At 40.1% G+C, this 17506-nt stretch overlaps 1 long non-coding RNA gene across 1 annotated transcript in view; it reads left to right on the plus strand.

Moving 5' to 3' along the window:
• Positions 1-17506, plus strand: part of LOC122465798 — a 127796-nt gene that overhangs the window by 40883 nt on the left and 69407 nt on the right. Inside the window, exon 2 of the long non-coding RNA XR_006290855.1 lies at positions 9018-9276. This is a non-coding gene — a long non-coding RNA (uncharacterized LOC122465798). The remainder of the gene's footprint in view (positions 1-9017; positions 9277-17506) is intronic.

Raw genomic sequence — 17506 nt, forward strand, 5'->3', positions numbered from 1 at the left:
CCCCAGTCCCCAGAGTCCCCGAATATCCAGACATGACCTTACAGATCTTGTTGGTTCATCTGTGCTTAGAGAACAGTCCTAAGAGCTCCATTTTTCTCTGGATCCATTGTTCACACTTTGCATAGCAGGTTGTTCAAACAAAGTAATACTCTTAAACAAATAATAGAAGACATTCATTTGACGGGATAAAAGGTTAGGTTCTCAAAGCTTATTCAGATGCACAGAGCTCTTGCAACAGGTCAGTGTAAGTCACAAGTTCTTCTGCTGAGGTTGCAGGTTCCTGTGATGAAGCTCTTTAAAACCTGATTAAATTTAAATATCGTTGTAACCCATATCAAAGTAAGCCAGCCGGATTATGTGTGTGGTAAATTTAGACCTAGATCTAACCGGAACCTCTTTCATTTGTTTCATTTTTTCATGCAGATATTTACCCACAAAATCTATTCAGGCAAATTTCCAAAGCCGGCCTCTAAAATTTCACCTTCAGTTTTGCTCATGAACACAAACTCCACACAAATTGTTCATGAACACAAACTCCACATTTGTATGCAGGACTTGAATAGTTACCTACCAACTTGATCTTGTGTGTGTGATCTATATGTCTGTCTATATCTATATCTATCTAATGTGTGTGTAGATATATATAAATGGGCTGTACTTACACAAAATGTACACACAAACTTTTGGATGCTAGTTTGGTATGAGATGGCTATTTGGCCCATTAGTATAATCATTTGTAATCTGAGCCTTGAAAGTTGCTATGAAATTCAGGGAGCATCTTGAAAAGTGGTTCAAGCTGGCTCCTACCTCTTGGAGATAGATTATATGTGGGAGTTCATACAGATCACCACACTGTAACCCACTGAAACTGGTTCCGTTTTAAGTCATACCAAGTATTGACTCTAGAAATTTTCTACATCAGCTTTTCCAAAACAAAAGCAGCAACCTTAGATACAGGTTTCTTCATTCTGCTGAGCGGTTCAGCAGTGTGTCTCAGAGAGAACCTTGCAATGAATTTTGCAGCCTAGGAAGATATAACTCCTTTAAACTGTACAAGCTTGGGACTTTCCCCTCCCATCTCCTTCCTGATGACTATGTACAGTGTGTTAATGAAGTCAAAGAATGAGTGGCAGCTCTCCCCCTGGAAAAGGGAAGGCTGATCTAGTGATTAGGCCACTAGCCTTAGCCTTGTGAGACCCAAGTTCAATTCTCTGTTCCTCCTCAGACTTCCTGTGTGACCTTGGGTAAGTCACTTAACTTCGCTATGCCTCAGTTCCCCATTTCATAGCTGGGAATAATAATACTTCCTTACCGCCCAGAGGTGTGGTGAGGATAAATACATCAAAGACTCCAAGGCACATAGAAAGTCACACCTTAATGTTAGGTTCCTAGAAGCTGAATTAAAAGATACAATGAAAAATGGAATGACATGCATTTGAAATATGCTGGTGCCAGACCCTGTTTAACCTAGATTTAAGATGAAGGGATGCTCTTTAATCTGTGTCCCTAGGCAGAATTATTTCCACTAAACTTATCTTACAATGTATTCAGCAAGATAACTTTCCAGGTGCCAAGATAACTACCATGTGCTACAGTCCTTGTCTTCTACTAAAAAAGCCTCAGCAGACAAGCACAGTACACTGTCAGCATGCACTCAGTTAGGTTCTGTTTCATTATTACTACTTATATCTGATATTTAAAAAAAATACTTAAAAAAATCCCCAAAAACTCATTCCATCTTTTTCATTGAAAAACTGAACTTTGGAAAATTTTGACTGGCTTTTAGCATATTTCTGGCTCTTCAAAAAATGATTAAGTGCCTCACATGGTGCTTAGCCTGGAGAGCATACAACAAATAAAGAGTCATAGTCATGTGCTGTGTGAACCAGGAAGAATAAAACTCATTCACTGGGGAGAAAGCAGGAAACTCTCTCTTAAAAACGACTTCCTGAACTGTCAGACCTGGAGAGAAGAGTCAACAGCAGCAGCTTGTCAGGTTGCTGGGAGAAGGAGCTGATAGCTGTGCCTCCTAAGTGGAGGAAGCCATGAACAGAAGCAGTGGCTTCCACAGGGCTACAGAGAGAGAAGTGTGAGGAGCTGCTTTCTGGTCTCTTCCTAATCCAAGTGACTGCTCATCTACATGCAGGCTAGGGAAAAGGAGGAAATGGGGAATTAACGGCTTGCCTAGTAATCAGGGAGAGTACATGACTACCCAGAGACTGTCACCATAGTAGCAACTGTTTCGTTTGTTTTTCTCCTTGGGTGGATCCTTTGTCTGAAGGAAGAGCAGCCCTGTGTGGTTTGGGAGAACTGAGACTAGGCAAAAGAAGCTGCTCTGTGTTTGCTCTGTAGTTGTGGTCAAAGGAAGCCACTCTGTGATGATATTATTTCCTCCTGGTTCAGAAGGAGGAAGTTTTTTTTTGTTTTCCTTTTTAAGAGTCTGGCTTAAAGGAGCTGTACCTCCAAACCCTAGGGATAGCTGGTGGGCCTGCCATAGTCATAAACAAACAAGGAAGGGAAAGAAAAGGGAGACAATGATATGATCTGGCAATCACCTTTGTTCTGTTCCTTCCTGCTCTCGCCTCATAGATGAGATGACAGAAGGATGTCTTTAGGGAGGATTTGAATATAGCGAGTGAGATGACTGGAATGAACTGGGGTGAGGAGAGTGGTCTGAGCACTAGGGGAGCATGGAAAAGAGCACAGAGACTCCTTTAGGAGGAAACGATGAAGAGGGGGAAGAGGGGAAATACAAAAAGAACATCAGCTCAGAAAAGTAGGTAAGGGCAGCATTATGTGGGGCCTTAAAGATAAGGACAAGACATTTTAATTTGATGTGTAGCACAGTAGGGATCCAGGAGGATATTGTCAAAGTAACAGGGAAGAAACATGACTTCTGAGAACACTTGGATCGACTGGAGGAGTCCAGGTGAATATTAAAAAAGACCTGAGAGGTTTCAGTACTCAGGGACAGAAAAAGAGAGGTTTAGGGAATAGTTGAGCCATTTGGCTTTTGGAACAAAAAGGGAGAATGGATTTGAAAAATGTCATAGAAGAAATGTGACAAGGTTTGGAAGACAACAGAGGAGTCCAAGGAAGCCATCAGTTTATGGGCCTGGGTAATTGCAAGTATGATGGTGTTGTCAATTGTACTTAAGATGGTATGATTTAAAAAAACATTAAATAACTACTATTGTCTAAGTGGCCCTTGACCTAGCCATTAGTAATTAGTTAACTTCTTGTCCTCCCTGCTCCACCAGTGATGCTAGCATCATCCCGCACCTGTATTTGCACTCTCTCCTGTTGCACCTTCACTGAATTAGCCTATAAGGCCATTATACTCTTTCTTCATATCTACTACTACTACTTCTACAGTGACACCTTCAACAAACTATCTTACTGAAAATGTTTTGTTTGAAAACTGGTTGGGACTAATAGATATTTGTTTTGTTGGCTGAAAACAACCTATGAAACAAACAAGTCCCTTTGATTCTATGTTTTAACCCTCCTTAGATTGTGAGCTCTTTGTGGTGTTTTAGATGTTTGGTAAGTGAGCAGCATATTGTGGGCAGGCACTACAATAATGTAGTTAACAATGAGCATAGTGAGTTTGGTGACTTATATGAGACAGTGAGCCAACCAAGATCAAATATTTGAGGTACAGTGATATATGCAAGGGAGAACTAGAGAAGATAGATCCAGATTTGAGAGTTCAGCTATTAAGCCCACCGAGCAGACTTGGTCACTCAAAGATAGCATATAGAGAGAGGCGAGGAAGGGAACGAAAATAGAAGACACATAAAGATTATCTGTATGGGAAAACCTGTTGAACCAATTGAAACCAATGGGGTTCTGTAGAAATTCTCTAAAACCTATAGAATTTGATAGAGAATTATATTTCTGCTATAGAATTCTGTAGGTTTGGGAGGTTATTTCTATGTATGAAATCCTATAGAACTTTTCTGTAGCATGAGTTTAAATGTTGTGGAGAGGAAGAAGAATTTTCAGTATTGGATAGGAGCCTTTTAGTGTGTTACAAATACAGTCTGAAAGATGAGGATGGTTTGTACAACTTAGCCAGATAAAGCTTGAATATCTAAATATACCTCTTAGTGCAGTTCTGTAAGAATAAATGTTCCAGTCTCTCATAGTGTGCAGCAAACTGTCACAGAGAGAGCAAAAATTGGGACAATAAATAGGAACTTGTTTACCTTTTGGGTATTCTTAAATAGTCTCTGTCTCAAAATAGAAATACTGCACAGGGTTAGCAGGACTTTCCCCTCAAATTCTAATTCTTCCTCATACCTATTCATCCTATAATATTCTTAGACATGACACAATTGTATTTTAATGAGACACGTGCAGAGATTTTTCCTGTTTAAAAATGTTAAAGTAATTTAGTTCTGTGATATTGTATAACAATGATATTGTATAATGATGAGAGCCTTGAAGACCAATCCCTTTACCTACCCACACAAAGGTGCAGTGGAGGTACAAACTTGCTATCACTTTCCTGACAGCATAACTCAAAGGTGGCCCACGGACAGTAATTTAATTTACAATTCCCACTCAATCCAGGTGTCTCTGCAGAGAGACAGTGCCATTTGTGGTCGCTCTTTTGTGCTGTGGATAAAGGAATTGAACCAAGGCAACCAAATCACTTCATGTGAATCATCGAATAACTATGAGGTAGTGATTTGGACTTAATTTGAAACAGTGACACATAATCCTATAGAGTTGCTGTCATAAATATGAAGGGAAGGATAACCAACTTTCTGTATACAGTACTATAATATCCCTCCTGGCCAGAGGCAAAACCCTTTCACCTGTAAAGGGTTAAGAAGCTAAGATAACCTCGCTGGCACCTGACCCAAAATGACTAATGAGGGGACAAGATACTTTCAAATCTGGAGTGGGGGGGAGAACAAAGGGTTTGTCTGTCTGTGTGATGCTTTTGCCGGGAACTGATCAGGAACGCAGCCTTACAATTCCTGTTAAGTTAGTAAGTAATCTAGCTAAAAATGCATTAGATTTCCTTTTGTTTAACGGCTTGTAAAATAAGATATGCTGAATGGAATGTGTATTCCTGTTTTTGTGTCTTTTTGTAACTTGAGGTTTTGCCTAGAGGAATTCTCTATGTTTTGAATCTGATTACCCTGTAAGGTATTTACCATCCTGATTTTACAGAGGTGATTCTTTTACTTTAATTAAAATTCTTCTTTTAAGAACCTGATGGATTTTTCATTGTTCTTAAGATCCAGGGGTTTGGGTCTGTGTTCATCTGTACCAACTGGTTAGGATTCTTATGAAGCCTTCCCCAGGAAAGGGGGTGTAGGGCTTTGGGGGATATTTTGGGGGAAGATGTCTCCAAGTGGTCTCTTTCCCTGTTCTTTGTTTAAAACGCTTGGTGGGGGCAGCATACAATTCAAGGACAAAGCAAAGTTTGTACCTTGGGGAAGTTTTTAACCTAAGCTGGTAAGAATAAGCTTAGGGGGTCTTTCATGCAGGTCCCCACATCTGTACCCTAGAATTCAGAGTGGGGAAGGAACCTTGACAGTTGCCACCTATGAGATGCAGAAAACTCAGCAACTGGCCACCCTCCCAACCAATAAAAAGTGTCCTAGTGAAGACTGTAGCAATTATTAGGGTTATGTTTTAGACAATCATTTTATACACACAAACCCCCACAGTATGTGTATTTTTGTTTTATTATTTTTCTTACCTATCCTAACATGACGATTCAGTCTGGATAATTGGGGAGTGTGAATTTCAGAGCACTCTAACATGTGCCAAATGAATACAAAAAAACAGACAACCCAGCACATTGAACCTTTTAGCCAGCAAGGCCGTATGAAAACCAGCCAGGTGGCACCTAAGCCATGCAGTCTTCCTTCAGCTTTGATAAAACAAGGTAGTTATGTTCTCTTTGTTTGAATAGTCAGGGAAAAGAGGAAATATGGTAGAAAATATGTAATAGCCATTTAGATAGGAGAAAATTGTGAAAAACAAATTAAGATAAATGGCCTAGACCTATCCCTGTCTGCTGCCATGGCAACAGAGACCTCAAAAGTTCTAGAGCCTCCTTGATCTCTGCAGAGCAGACAAGCTCAGTTTTAAGCCCCTATCTAGCTGATGGATCCATCAGGCTAAATAACCGTCCCCCAACTAAACAACCACCTTACCCTATAAAGAATTGAAAATTGGGTGGGGGCAGGGGGTTGAAGGAAGCCGCCATCCATCCACCTTCTACCTGGCAATGTACACTCTTTTGTTGTAGAAAATACCTGCAGGTCAGGACATAGTATTGACCCTCTCTCTGCACCCTGCAGGAGCTGCATAAGGGTTATTACAGCTGTAGGGCTGCAGTGAACTCAGCAGTCTCAAGAGGGCAGAGTGTTTGGATCAGTGTATAGCTGTTCGGGAGGTGAAAGAGGCATGGAAATCATTTATGTGAAAAGAAAAGGAGGACTTGTGGCACCTTAGAGACTAACAAACAGACTAACACGGCTGCTCCTCTGAAACCTGTCATTTATGTGAGTTGTTCATTCCAACTGTATCAGTGTTCCAAGTGTGTAGTAGTTGTGGGTCTGCACACTTCTACACGTGTTGAATTCCTGTAGACTGACCTGAGGGCAGCAAGTGCTCAGCAAACTATGTAGGTTTTGGGGTCTTGTGCATCCTTAAAGGCCATGTAACTCATGTTCCAGGTTTGCCCCAATGTTATGTCTAAGTAAAAGCTTTCTTAAGTTTCACTGAAATTTAATGCTCAGTGGAACAGTGTGAATCCTGCTAAGACTTCATAAATGTTTTGAAAAAAGATCCATCACATATATTCTGTATAACACAGAATTTCTGAAATCAGGTGGCATTTATACACGTTTCCTGACGAAGGTCTATTCCATTTCGTTATTATTTATAATGGATGGTCCTATGGCAGAATGAACAGTGACCAATCATCAGAAATGCCGGTCCTGTCAATAATACCTGAATAAGGTCTGCTGACAAGGATCTGTTAGTAATTTCTAAAATCTAGGACCCTCCCCCCGCCCCCCTGCTGTGGAAACTGAGGATAGAAGGGAGAGAACTTTAAGACTTTCATTTATCTTGTTCTTCTGTTTAAGTTAGAGTTCTTGAAGAGTTCAGGTGTAATCACAGCCTTCTGTTGCAACAGGAAGCACCATCTGCTGAGGCATTCTGTAAGCAATATAACGTCTCTCCAGAGATAGTTTAGCATTCAATTCACAAAGAAGGATGGCAGGGACTTGTAAACAAAAGGAGACAACTGAAGCAGTGAAGAATGGGTTGTGCTCTAAAGATTCAATATGTTTCTTCATAGCTGGAAAATCCTGTAATGCTATAAAAGCCTGGCAGAGATTTCTGATGTATTAATTGTTTTTTTTTTTCTTTCAACCTTGCTATTTGAAAGCCAAAAAGTAAGCCCAAAATGTAACACTTTGTTCTTTTCACTGAAACTTTTAAGTTCTTATGAATCTGGTATTTTTATACAGCAACTGCAGTTGTTAAAGGAAAAAATATCAAGATTTTAATTACAGTGTGATCCTAATTATAGTGTGTGTGCTTAGTAAAGAGCTGATATGACTGGATTTGTCGATTGCATATCTAGTTGTACAGCAGCTTGAAATGAACAAGTCTCACTGTGTAATAAAATTACTAGTTTTATCTCCTCTCATTTAAAAGCAGTCTAATAATATATTTTAAAGAAAACAGACATGGGGTTTGTGGGGGGCTGTGGTTGGGATTGGGGGTTGGGAACACTGTAACAGTGTTGTAACTAAGTCAAAGGATCCCAGTTGTATAGGCTAGACCTCTAGTATATTCGTTCCTTTAACTAACATTTGAATAAGTAGACCAAAAATAAAATTGGGAGAATTGGCTCTTCATATCAGCAGAGGTTGTGGGTTCTTGGGGTCAGCCCCAAGAGGATAAGATTAATTTAAATTCTTGGGATAAAATCCTGCCCCACTGAAGTTGATGGGAAAACTCCTATTGACATCAATTGACCTTAATTCTTTTTTTTTAAAAAGATACTTTCACAGTATCGTTCTACACAGTGAGTGAGCAAGTACAGCTAAAAGATGTTCTTGATCTTTTCCCCCTTCCCTTCACAACTTCCATGACATGTCAGGTCCCCTTAGTTTTATGAGAAAAGTTTAGTTTAATGTGACTTATATTGGACATCGTGATAGTTTCCTGTGTGTGCTTTTTACATATCCTTGAGCTGTGAGATACATTTTGCGTCATGAATTAAGCTTTCAGAAAATGTTAGATTTAGGGAGGGGGAGAGGGAAAGAAAATGGAGGGAGGGAAATCTTTCTTTTATAGGAGTCTGGTATGAGCTATTATTTGAACTATGTAAGTTGAGGTTCAATGTACTGTTTCTTTAAGGCTGGACTGTGGGGATGGTAAGCAATTGTTTGTACTTAGTGAATATAGTAGCTCCTACCCCTTTTATTTAGTTTGTTGAATAAATGTATAAAGTTGATATGGAGTTTATTTGTATTTCGTCCTGAATGTGAATCACATCCAGATGCAAGTTTTCTATATAATGTAGGAGGCTTCAAACTAGATATAAATGCCTTTGTTTAATTTTAATGGAAGATGTTTGGGTAAATCCCTTGTACTGTTTAAAAATCTCAGCCTTTATTTTTTCAACCATTGCAACTTAAGTGGGACTTGCGCTGGGCTTCTGCACAAGAATGTGTGCTTCCACACTTTTCTTCTGAGACTATTCCATAGTTGCAGGCCCTTCAGCCAGCTTCAGATTCCCGCTCTTTTCTAAATCCATTTAAATTAATTTTTCTAGTGATGATTCCTCAGACACTATCTCCAATGCTTTGCTAAGGTCTAGATGTGTTCTATCTGTCTAAGGTGACCAGAAGTTCTGGTTCATTGGAACTCTGTTCTGAGGTCCTGGATGAATATATTGAAAGGAAGGATCTCAGTTTCAGTATAATCCAGGGTGGTTTATAATCCATGTGCTCACCTATGTTCCATAGTGCTGCTGGACTTCAGAGGAGCCTCTCCTGGCTGTCAAGGCATCTGTTCCTGCTCCTAAAAGGCTATTCAGCAAAGGTCAGAAGTAAAATTGACTCCTACCGAGAAGTGCTGAGATGTACAATGTGTGAAGAATTGGTGACTGTGGATCTCCTTTATTGGCTTTCACTTGTCGGCTTCTCACAAGAATGTCTCTGGTGCTGCTTCTGCATAGAATGACCTCTCCTTCAAATCTCCTTTGAGTTTTTCTTTGGTCTTGAGGTAAGAAGGGAACGTTCACATTTACTTCTCCCAATGTATAGAGTATTGCAAGTAGATACACTTGGTTTTATTCCTCTTCATCCACCCTTCATATGTCACTTGTATTCCTAGACTGTAAGCTTTTTTGGACAAGGACAGCGTCGTCTTATGTGTTTCTATAGTACCTGAGATGATGGGTCTCTGATCCTGATTCATGTTTCAGGAGCGTAGTTTAATATAAATGTTCAATAATGACACAAATATTTGTGGAAGTGGGATAGAAAATACAGTAAAGAAAAAATGAGAGGTGGGAAAGATATAAGTGCAACTTTCTTTACTAACAAAACCAAAAGGAGTACTTTATAATACAGAATGAACACATGATGACATATATGAGGGAAAGGAGAAGACCCTTCCTCACCCAGGGGTGAAAACATGGCAAGAAGGCCCCCTTTGTTCTCTTTAAAAGGGCAATCAGTTGCAGTGCTGCTGTTTCCATTTCTGGACTTGTCCTAGGCATTCCATCTGCATAGGAAGATGCTAGGGAGGGAGCTGGGGTTTGTGTTGCAGTTGTGATTGTTGGGAGGTGGATAACTTTTTATAGTGTGGTGATTTAGTATTTAGTTAGTTCTAACCCTTTCCTTTCCTAGAGCCACTTTTTTCCATCTCCAATAAAGTCATTATTTTTGGGTGTGGCATTTCATTTGTTGGGGGTTGTATTACTGTATTTTGTTGTTTGGATACTACGTTGTACTCCTTGTTAAGAGTAGTAGTATTAGTCATTTACCAAGGGTCAGCACCCACTGTGTCCCAGGCACAAGGAAGTGTCAACTTGGATGGAGGCAGCAGGCATCACAACAGAGAACCAAAGCCAACCCATACAAGGAGGGGGGAGTAGCACTTTGATTTGCATGCAAGAGGGAAGAGGCTTGAGCTGTGCCTTGGGGGGAGAACTACAGTAGTCCTATAAAGAAAAGGAGTACTTGTGGCACCTTAGAGACTAACCAGTTTATTTGAGCATGAGCTTTCGTGAGCTACAGCTCACTTCATCGGATGCATAGCATATCGTGGAAACTGCAGAAGACATTATATACACACAGAGACCATGAAACAAAACTTCCTCCCACCTCACTCCCCCTCTGGCAACAGCTTATCTAAAGTGATCATCAAGTAGAGCCATTTCCAGCACAAATCCAGGTTTTCTCACCCTTCTCCCCCCCCCCCCCCCACACACACATACAAACTCACTCTCCTGCTGGCAACAGCCCATCCCCCTTTGAAACCCCTCTTTATAATGCGCATGATAATCAAGGTGGGTCACCTCCAGCACTAATCCAGGTTTTCTCACCCCCCCCCACACCCCCCCCTTTTTCCAAAAACCACACACACAAACTCATTCTCCTGCTGGCAACAGCTCATCTTACAATGTGCACAGCAATAATCCAAGTTTAACCAGAACGTCTTGGGGGGGGGTTTGCAGGAAAAAAACAAGGGGAGACAGGCTACCTTGCATAATGACTTAGCCACTCCCAGTCTCTATTCAAGCCCAAATTAATAGTATCCAATTTGCAAATGAATTCCAATTCAGCAGTTTCTCGCTCATGCTCAAATAAACTGGTTAGTCTCTAAGGTGCCACAAGTACTCCTTTTCTTTTTACGAATACAGACTAACACGGCTGTTACTCTGAAAGTAGTCCTATACAATTTTATCTTTTAGAAGAGATAGAAAAGCAAAGCAATTAAACCACTGTTTTTCTCTCTTTCTTAAATAAAGCATGTCTTGTTTAGTTGCAGTAGCCATTTGTATCTGGCTATTAATGAGGTAAGTGTGGACAAAACTTCTCCTCTCCCCTGCCCCAAAAAAGACTCTCTACCATCCAGGGAAGAACAGAAAACAGGTGGGTCCCATGGAGGCCAGGGGACTCCAAGTTAAAAGGAGAGTCAGGTGGGCCCAAAGAGTACCACTGAGAGAAGTGAGGGGTCCATGAGATCAGGAAGTGGGATCTCCAACATTAGAGGACCTATACTATGGTGAACCTCACTGGCGTAAAAAGAAAAGGAGTACTTGTGGCACTTTAGAGACTAACCAATTTATCTGAGCATAAGCTTTCGTGAGCTACAGTTGTATATGTATATGTGTGTATATATATATATGTATATATATATAAGCTGTAGCTCACGAAAGCTTATGCTCAAATAAATTGGTTAGTCTCTAAGGTGCCACAAGTACTCCTTTTCTTTTTGCGAATACAGACTAACACGGCTGTTACTCTGAAACCTCTCACTGGTGTAGTAATAGTCTCAAGAAAACCTTAAGAATTTCTTATAGTCTCGAGGCATGGAAATGGTGAACAGTGCTTTTGTTTAGATCCACTTTTTGGCAGATAATGTGATTTTGTAAATTGATCCTATTTGTAAGCCTGTGAAGCTATTCTTGAAAAAGTACCGAGAAACAGGGTTTTATATTTACAAAAGGGCAGTATCCTTTAGAGGACTACATGACAGCACATACTGAGTATCTCTTCCCTCTGAGAGTGTGATTGGCACTGCCTCTAAAATCTACTCTGACTTCTTTCAACCCTCTAAAGCAATGGGATATTTGTCTGGATTTGTTTGTGAAGGGGGCAGATAATCGTTTGTCCTAGATTAAAGCTGAAGTGTAATTTTCCCTGCTGGAATGCATTATAGGACTGATTATGGGAATTGTAACCATTTTAAACTCAAAGCTTTAGCCTTCCTACAGTCACTAGAGTCTGGCTGACAGTGGGGAAGAGAACATCTCTTTGGGTGATTGCGCAAAGGCATACTTTGTAAGTTTGACTCTATTAGCCTGTGAGGGCTGGATCCTGTGTGGGGCTGAGTCACCTGAACTCCAGTTGAAGTCACTGGGAGCTTAGAGAGTACAGAATCTTTCAGAATCAGCCTTCTATGATGGTAAGTAAACTCTGTGAATCTCTTCTAGCATCCTGTAGTCTTGGTTTTAGGTACAGCAAGTCAGTTAGGGCTGAAGGGCTTCTTAGGATCTACATGTTGCATCCTTTTAATCTCCTTCTTGGTTGGCTTTGGGGTGACTCACTTAGGGACTTGCTATTATCTTGTTCTGTTCTTAGAACTTATCCTAGGAGATCTGAGTACCCCAGGTGAGTGAACTTTGGTGGTTTAGGCTGAACTCTGTTAATTCCTGAAATTCGTAATACCCACAGGGCTGGATTAAAGAATTTTGGAACCCTGTGCACTATGCAAATTGGGGGATCCCATTTTTTTGGGAGGAGGGGTGGCAAATCTCCTGGTGGTTCAGTGGTCATGGTAGAAGTGGGGAGTTAAGAATCAAGTCGCAGAGTCACTTACCTAGATTTGGCCTGGCTGCCCCTTCGTCATGACACATGTGATATGTGTGAGGGGGACGACCAGGCCAAATTTGAATGAATGGTGCTGTGACCTGGCATGCAGGGTTGCAGCACCACTCAGTTTTGTTTTCCTCCCGGTGGTTGAGATGGGTGCCCAGGGAAAGTGCACCACGTGCACAGTGGTTAATCTGGACCAGATACTCACTCTACCCTGTTATCATTAATCGAGCAGTTGAGCTGTCCTGCTATCTGGACTGACCTTTTGGCACATTTGCCCTTCATCTGAGTTTCACAGTGTCTTCACTTACTGAATTCTTTTTTTTTTTTTTGGCTGCAGCGCTGTGCAATCAAGCATTTGAAATCTTCTACTTAGAAGCATCACACAGGGTCTTGTTCTGCCAACTTTGAGTCTGTTTCCTGTTGGGAATGACTTTGACATGAAAGGGGTACTTTCAACTTAAAGTCAAGCCAGACTTCTGTCTGAAAGTCTCTTACCCATTATTGTTCCAGGTGACACCTCATATTGATACAGCTTAAAGCGAATACAAATATATTGCTTTTTCTCATCTTGTTCACTGTGTGTAATCTGCCTTAGCAAAACCACATCCAGCATGAAGTTATATCAGCAAATGGGGTTTTCTGTTGAATCCTTCTTTTTTACATCCTCCTTTTGGTGGAAATGGATGGGATTCATTTTTGTCACAGTTACTATCAACTGAGTACAACAGTTCTGGAATAAAAAATGAGGAGGCAGAGAAATGCAATGGCAACAACATACAAATGTTCTGACATAGAGGTGTTGGTTAGAAGAACTTCCTGTAAAGTGAGATTGTTGCTATTGTTGTTATTTAATGATTCTTTTGGAGGAAATCACTCTGTGCTGAAAGTGCAAGTATAGTATTGTGTATATAAATAGTAGTAATTTTAAACAATGTTAGAATGCATTGTATTAATTTGGGAATCAATGGTAGATGTAGTCACTTTTGGCTTGCAGTGTATCAGTGACCATTAATAAGGAAGCAAAAATGTTGAGTGCTGTTGATAGACACCTCTTTGGCTCTGATAGTATTTTCAAAAGTATTTTCCACTCTGCAATGATCCTCATCAAAATCCAAGAAGGAAGTGGGCAGGTATTTGATTGATTAACTGTCAAGTATTCTGCGCTGGCTTGTTTGGAAATCTTTACCTTAAAAAAACAAAACAACAACACTCTTCGTACTGCCAAGTCCTTGCTTTGTTACATCCCATGTGCCATTTCTAATTTAGCTGTCTAAGTTAACCCAGTTTCGATGGCTCACCTTCATTCCTCCAGTTTTCAGAGAATACCTAAAAGTGTCATATGTCCCTTAGATCACTTTCCATCTGTTGAATGTCCCTTACTCTCTCTGCAACTCATGCACTATTGAATGCATATGCTCAAGATAATGATTGATTGTAAATTTCATAAAACATCCTAAGGCTGTACAGACTTATACTGGCCTACAGAGAAACTTCCCATGAATTCTCTACAAGCAGTGGCAGATCCTTTTGATCTCTGGAATCAGGTGCTGGCAAGCAGGGGGCCACAGCACCCAATATAATTTATATAGAGGTCCATGCGGGAGGCCTCACGACTGGAGAAGAAGGGGTCCAGGAGGTGAGGATCCCAGGAGAAGAGGGGCTACCCTCTGCCTTTTGCTTTTAACATATTACTGGGTTTATTCCTTAGGAAAACCCCCATAATGCTATGAAAATGGCAGGAGGGCAGCACATGAGGTAGGCCAAGCACTGAAGCATCTGGGCCATTGGATAATCGCAACATGAAGTGGTAGCAGCAACACTTCCAGTCCCCTTATCTGAGGGGACCTTTCCTCTCTTCTTGGGCAATATTGATTGTGAAGAGTCTGTGTGAGCTACCGCTTCCCAAATCTATCCTGAGGCCACTTTTGGCTCCTTCCCCTGGAGGTTCTTGCCTCCTTAGTCTGATGCTGAAATTGCATCACATCAGACTCAGGTCCATTTTATCAGGCTTATTTCTTTAGCTTTGCTGCTGAAAAATTGCAACATTCATTGTGGATTTTAACTGTTTCACAGCCAGCAGACCAAAAGATGACATTGGTGATAGTGAACAGGAATCTCTGGAGCACCGAAAATTGAAAGGACATGTTAGATTCTCTATTACTTGATCAATGCTGTCACTAATGCAAATCTATTCCCACAATGCACAGAGTGACATTAATTTTATGTTGTTTACGTACTCTTGCCATAAGGTTAAGCAATTCCTACTATTAAGCTAGATGAAATTGCATTACCTTAATGAAATGCACTTTACTGATAAAGAAGAATGTCACTTTCACAAGTGGAAGAACTGTTAGCAAATTTTTACGAGAGAATTCCCAAAATCATATCTTAATTGCTTGGACAGCTGTGTAGTTTACATAACGAGCAAACAATGCCAAGGTTTTTTATTTCCTTTGTCAGCTGTACTGGATGTTAGTATGCATGGTGGACCTTTTTTAGGCCTTTTATTACTTGATTGCAAATCATTCTTCATTGCTGCCCAAATTTATGGAAGGACATTGCTCCCCGAGGTGCCGTATCCTTTCAGGTCTGTAACTGAACATGACTGATGGCTCCAGTGTAACAGTTGCTTATTACGGCGCTCACTGAGCTATGATTGCTTCAATACTTTATGTTGGCAGATGTGTTTCCCTTGGAACAGCATCTCTGAGACAGAGGTCATTGATCAAACCCCCCTCTGGCTGTTCCATTATGTGCAAATTATTGCTAAAAGCAGAGAGACTGAGAGGGTGTGTGTGTGTGTGTGTGTTCATTGCAGAACTGATGGGGAGGGAAAAAGCTAATGTAATGAAGCAGAAAAAAATTCTGACTAAACCGGAGTAGTGTTTTTATAATGTGAATCAATAAGGGGAAGAAAAGAATGACATGAAGATTATTTAGATAGAGTACAATTACAGAAAATGATAGTGTTTTCTCTTATTGTTTTAACTGGGCAACGTACAATATTATTGGCTGTGCTCTGTGACTAGCAGAGTATTGTTAGTGCTGGAGTTAAACCAAAAGAGGGCCAATCGATACCCAACACACTCCTAATAACAACAGCTAGACATGTGAGAGAACCTTATGTGTTGGGAATAGCCTTGCTAATATGGACAGTGATCGAGCAGAGTTCCAGTTCTCAAGAATCACAGCAAAGATGGAAGAGGTCCTGAATAAGTAAAGAAGAGAGGCAACTTGAAGTACCTGCAGAAATGACTTTTACTTCTCTTCTTTCTCCAGCTGTACATTAAAGCTAGAATAGAGGCTTTCAGCAACATATACCTGCTGAATCAAAGATCCTTTCAATGAGTCCTGTGTTCAGGTGGTGGGTGGGAAAAGATTGTTCACAAATATAGGAGCAGGAAATGTGGTTGATCAAACAATGCTCCATGAAATGGTTTGGAAACTTGGATGAGCTTCAGATAAGTATCTGATTTCGGGGATATTTGTTCAAATGCAACTTCTAAACACCACAAACTCCTATCTTTAGTGGTGCTAAAAAAACCCATGATGATCCACTGTCAGCTGGGGATGTTGTTTTTTGTTTGTTTGTTTTTTGTAAACTTCTGCACATCTTTTGAATTTGTTGGGGAGTCTGATTTTCTGTATTTGTTCAGTAGGGACTTCAGAATCAAGAGAAAAATGACTCTCTTTTTTGGAAATGGGTGGCTGAGATTTCTTTTCTTTTTTCAAGGATGTGAAAAAAATCAGTGGGAAATAATCTATCCCTAATTTAAAAACTTGGAGCAAGTGAAAAATTAAACAGAACACTGGGCTGTTTACCAAATTGAAAATAGAATTTATTCAGAGTTAGAATCTAGTTCCAATCTTCTTGTCTGGGTTTCCCAAACTTCTCAGATTTCTTGTAATGTCAAATATTTGATGGTTGACTTCAAATGGACGGATGGACTTAGACAATCACACATGTGGATTCCCAGGGTAATTAAAAAAGACCACTTTTTAGCTCTTGGCAAAAGCAGAAGTCACTGCTTTTATTTGTACCATTCTTTTCCCAGCATTGTCTCTTCCCTGACTATTTTATGACTGAGATCAGCAGGAAGGGGCAGAAGAGATGCTGGTTAGAAGAAAAATAGTTTCACATGCCTGGCCAACAGTCTCCATGGCTGCTGACTCTATCATACTCATAATGTTCTGGCAACGGATGTTCAAGTGAAAGGGGATTACTCATCAGAGGATGGTAACCGATACTTTGTTTCCCATATGGGCTTTTGAGACCTGCCATATTTTTGATGATAAATCCAATCTATAACTTTCTGGTCATTTTTCTATGATCCTTTACTAAAAGGTGCTTTTTGTCCAGCACCAGTCTTTCACAGTTTCAAGCAATGATGAGCTTGTCATTTCAGTAAATGGTCTCTTTGGAGCCAAGTTTGGAGCCATTTCCATGCATATTCATTTGAGTTCAAAAGTAAACTTTCTTTTAACAACACTTTCTGTCCTTCCATTGTTATCTTCCATAACAACTTGAGATTCCCTCTGATAAGAGAAAATTTTAGCTGAAATGTCTGAATAGTCACCAAAAGAAACTTCAGATTTGAAAATGTGCAGTACATGTTATGTTGGTTAGTTATATAAATATTCCATACGGGGAACAGAAACATGATGACATGACTTACAGAACTAACTAACACAGAGAGATTTCAAATTGCAAATAATTGTAATTTATGAATGATCTGCAGGGTAATAAATATTTGAAGAAATTAATAAATTTTGAATAGTGAATATTCACTTTTGAACTGTAAAAAATTAATGGTCTGTTTAAAGACAATTCAAACCAGGGGGCAAAAGCAAAATTAATCAGTTTATTCATTATAAATTACACATTTGCCTCTAATTTTCTTTGG

This window comes from Chelonia mydas, chromosome 5 (genome assembly GCF_015237465.2).
Source record: "Chelonia mydas isolate rCheMyd1 chromosome 5, rCheMyd1.pri.v2, whole genome shotgun sequence".
NCBI classification, from domain to species: domain Eukaryota; kingdom Metazoa; phylum Chordata; order Testudines; family Cheloniidae; genus Chelonia; species Chelonia mydas.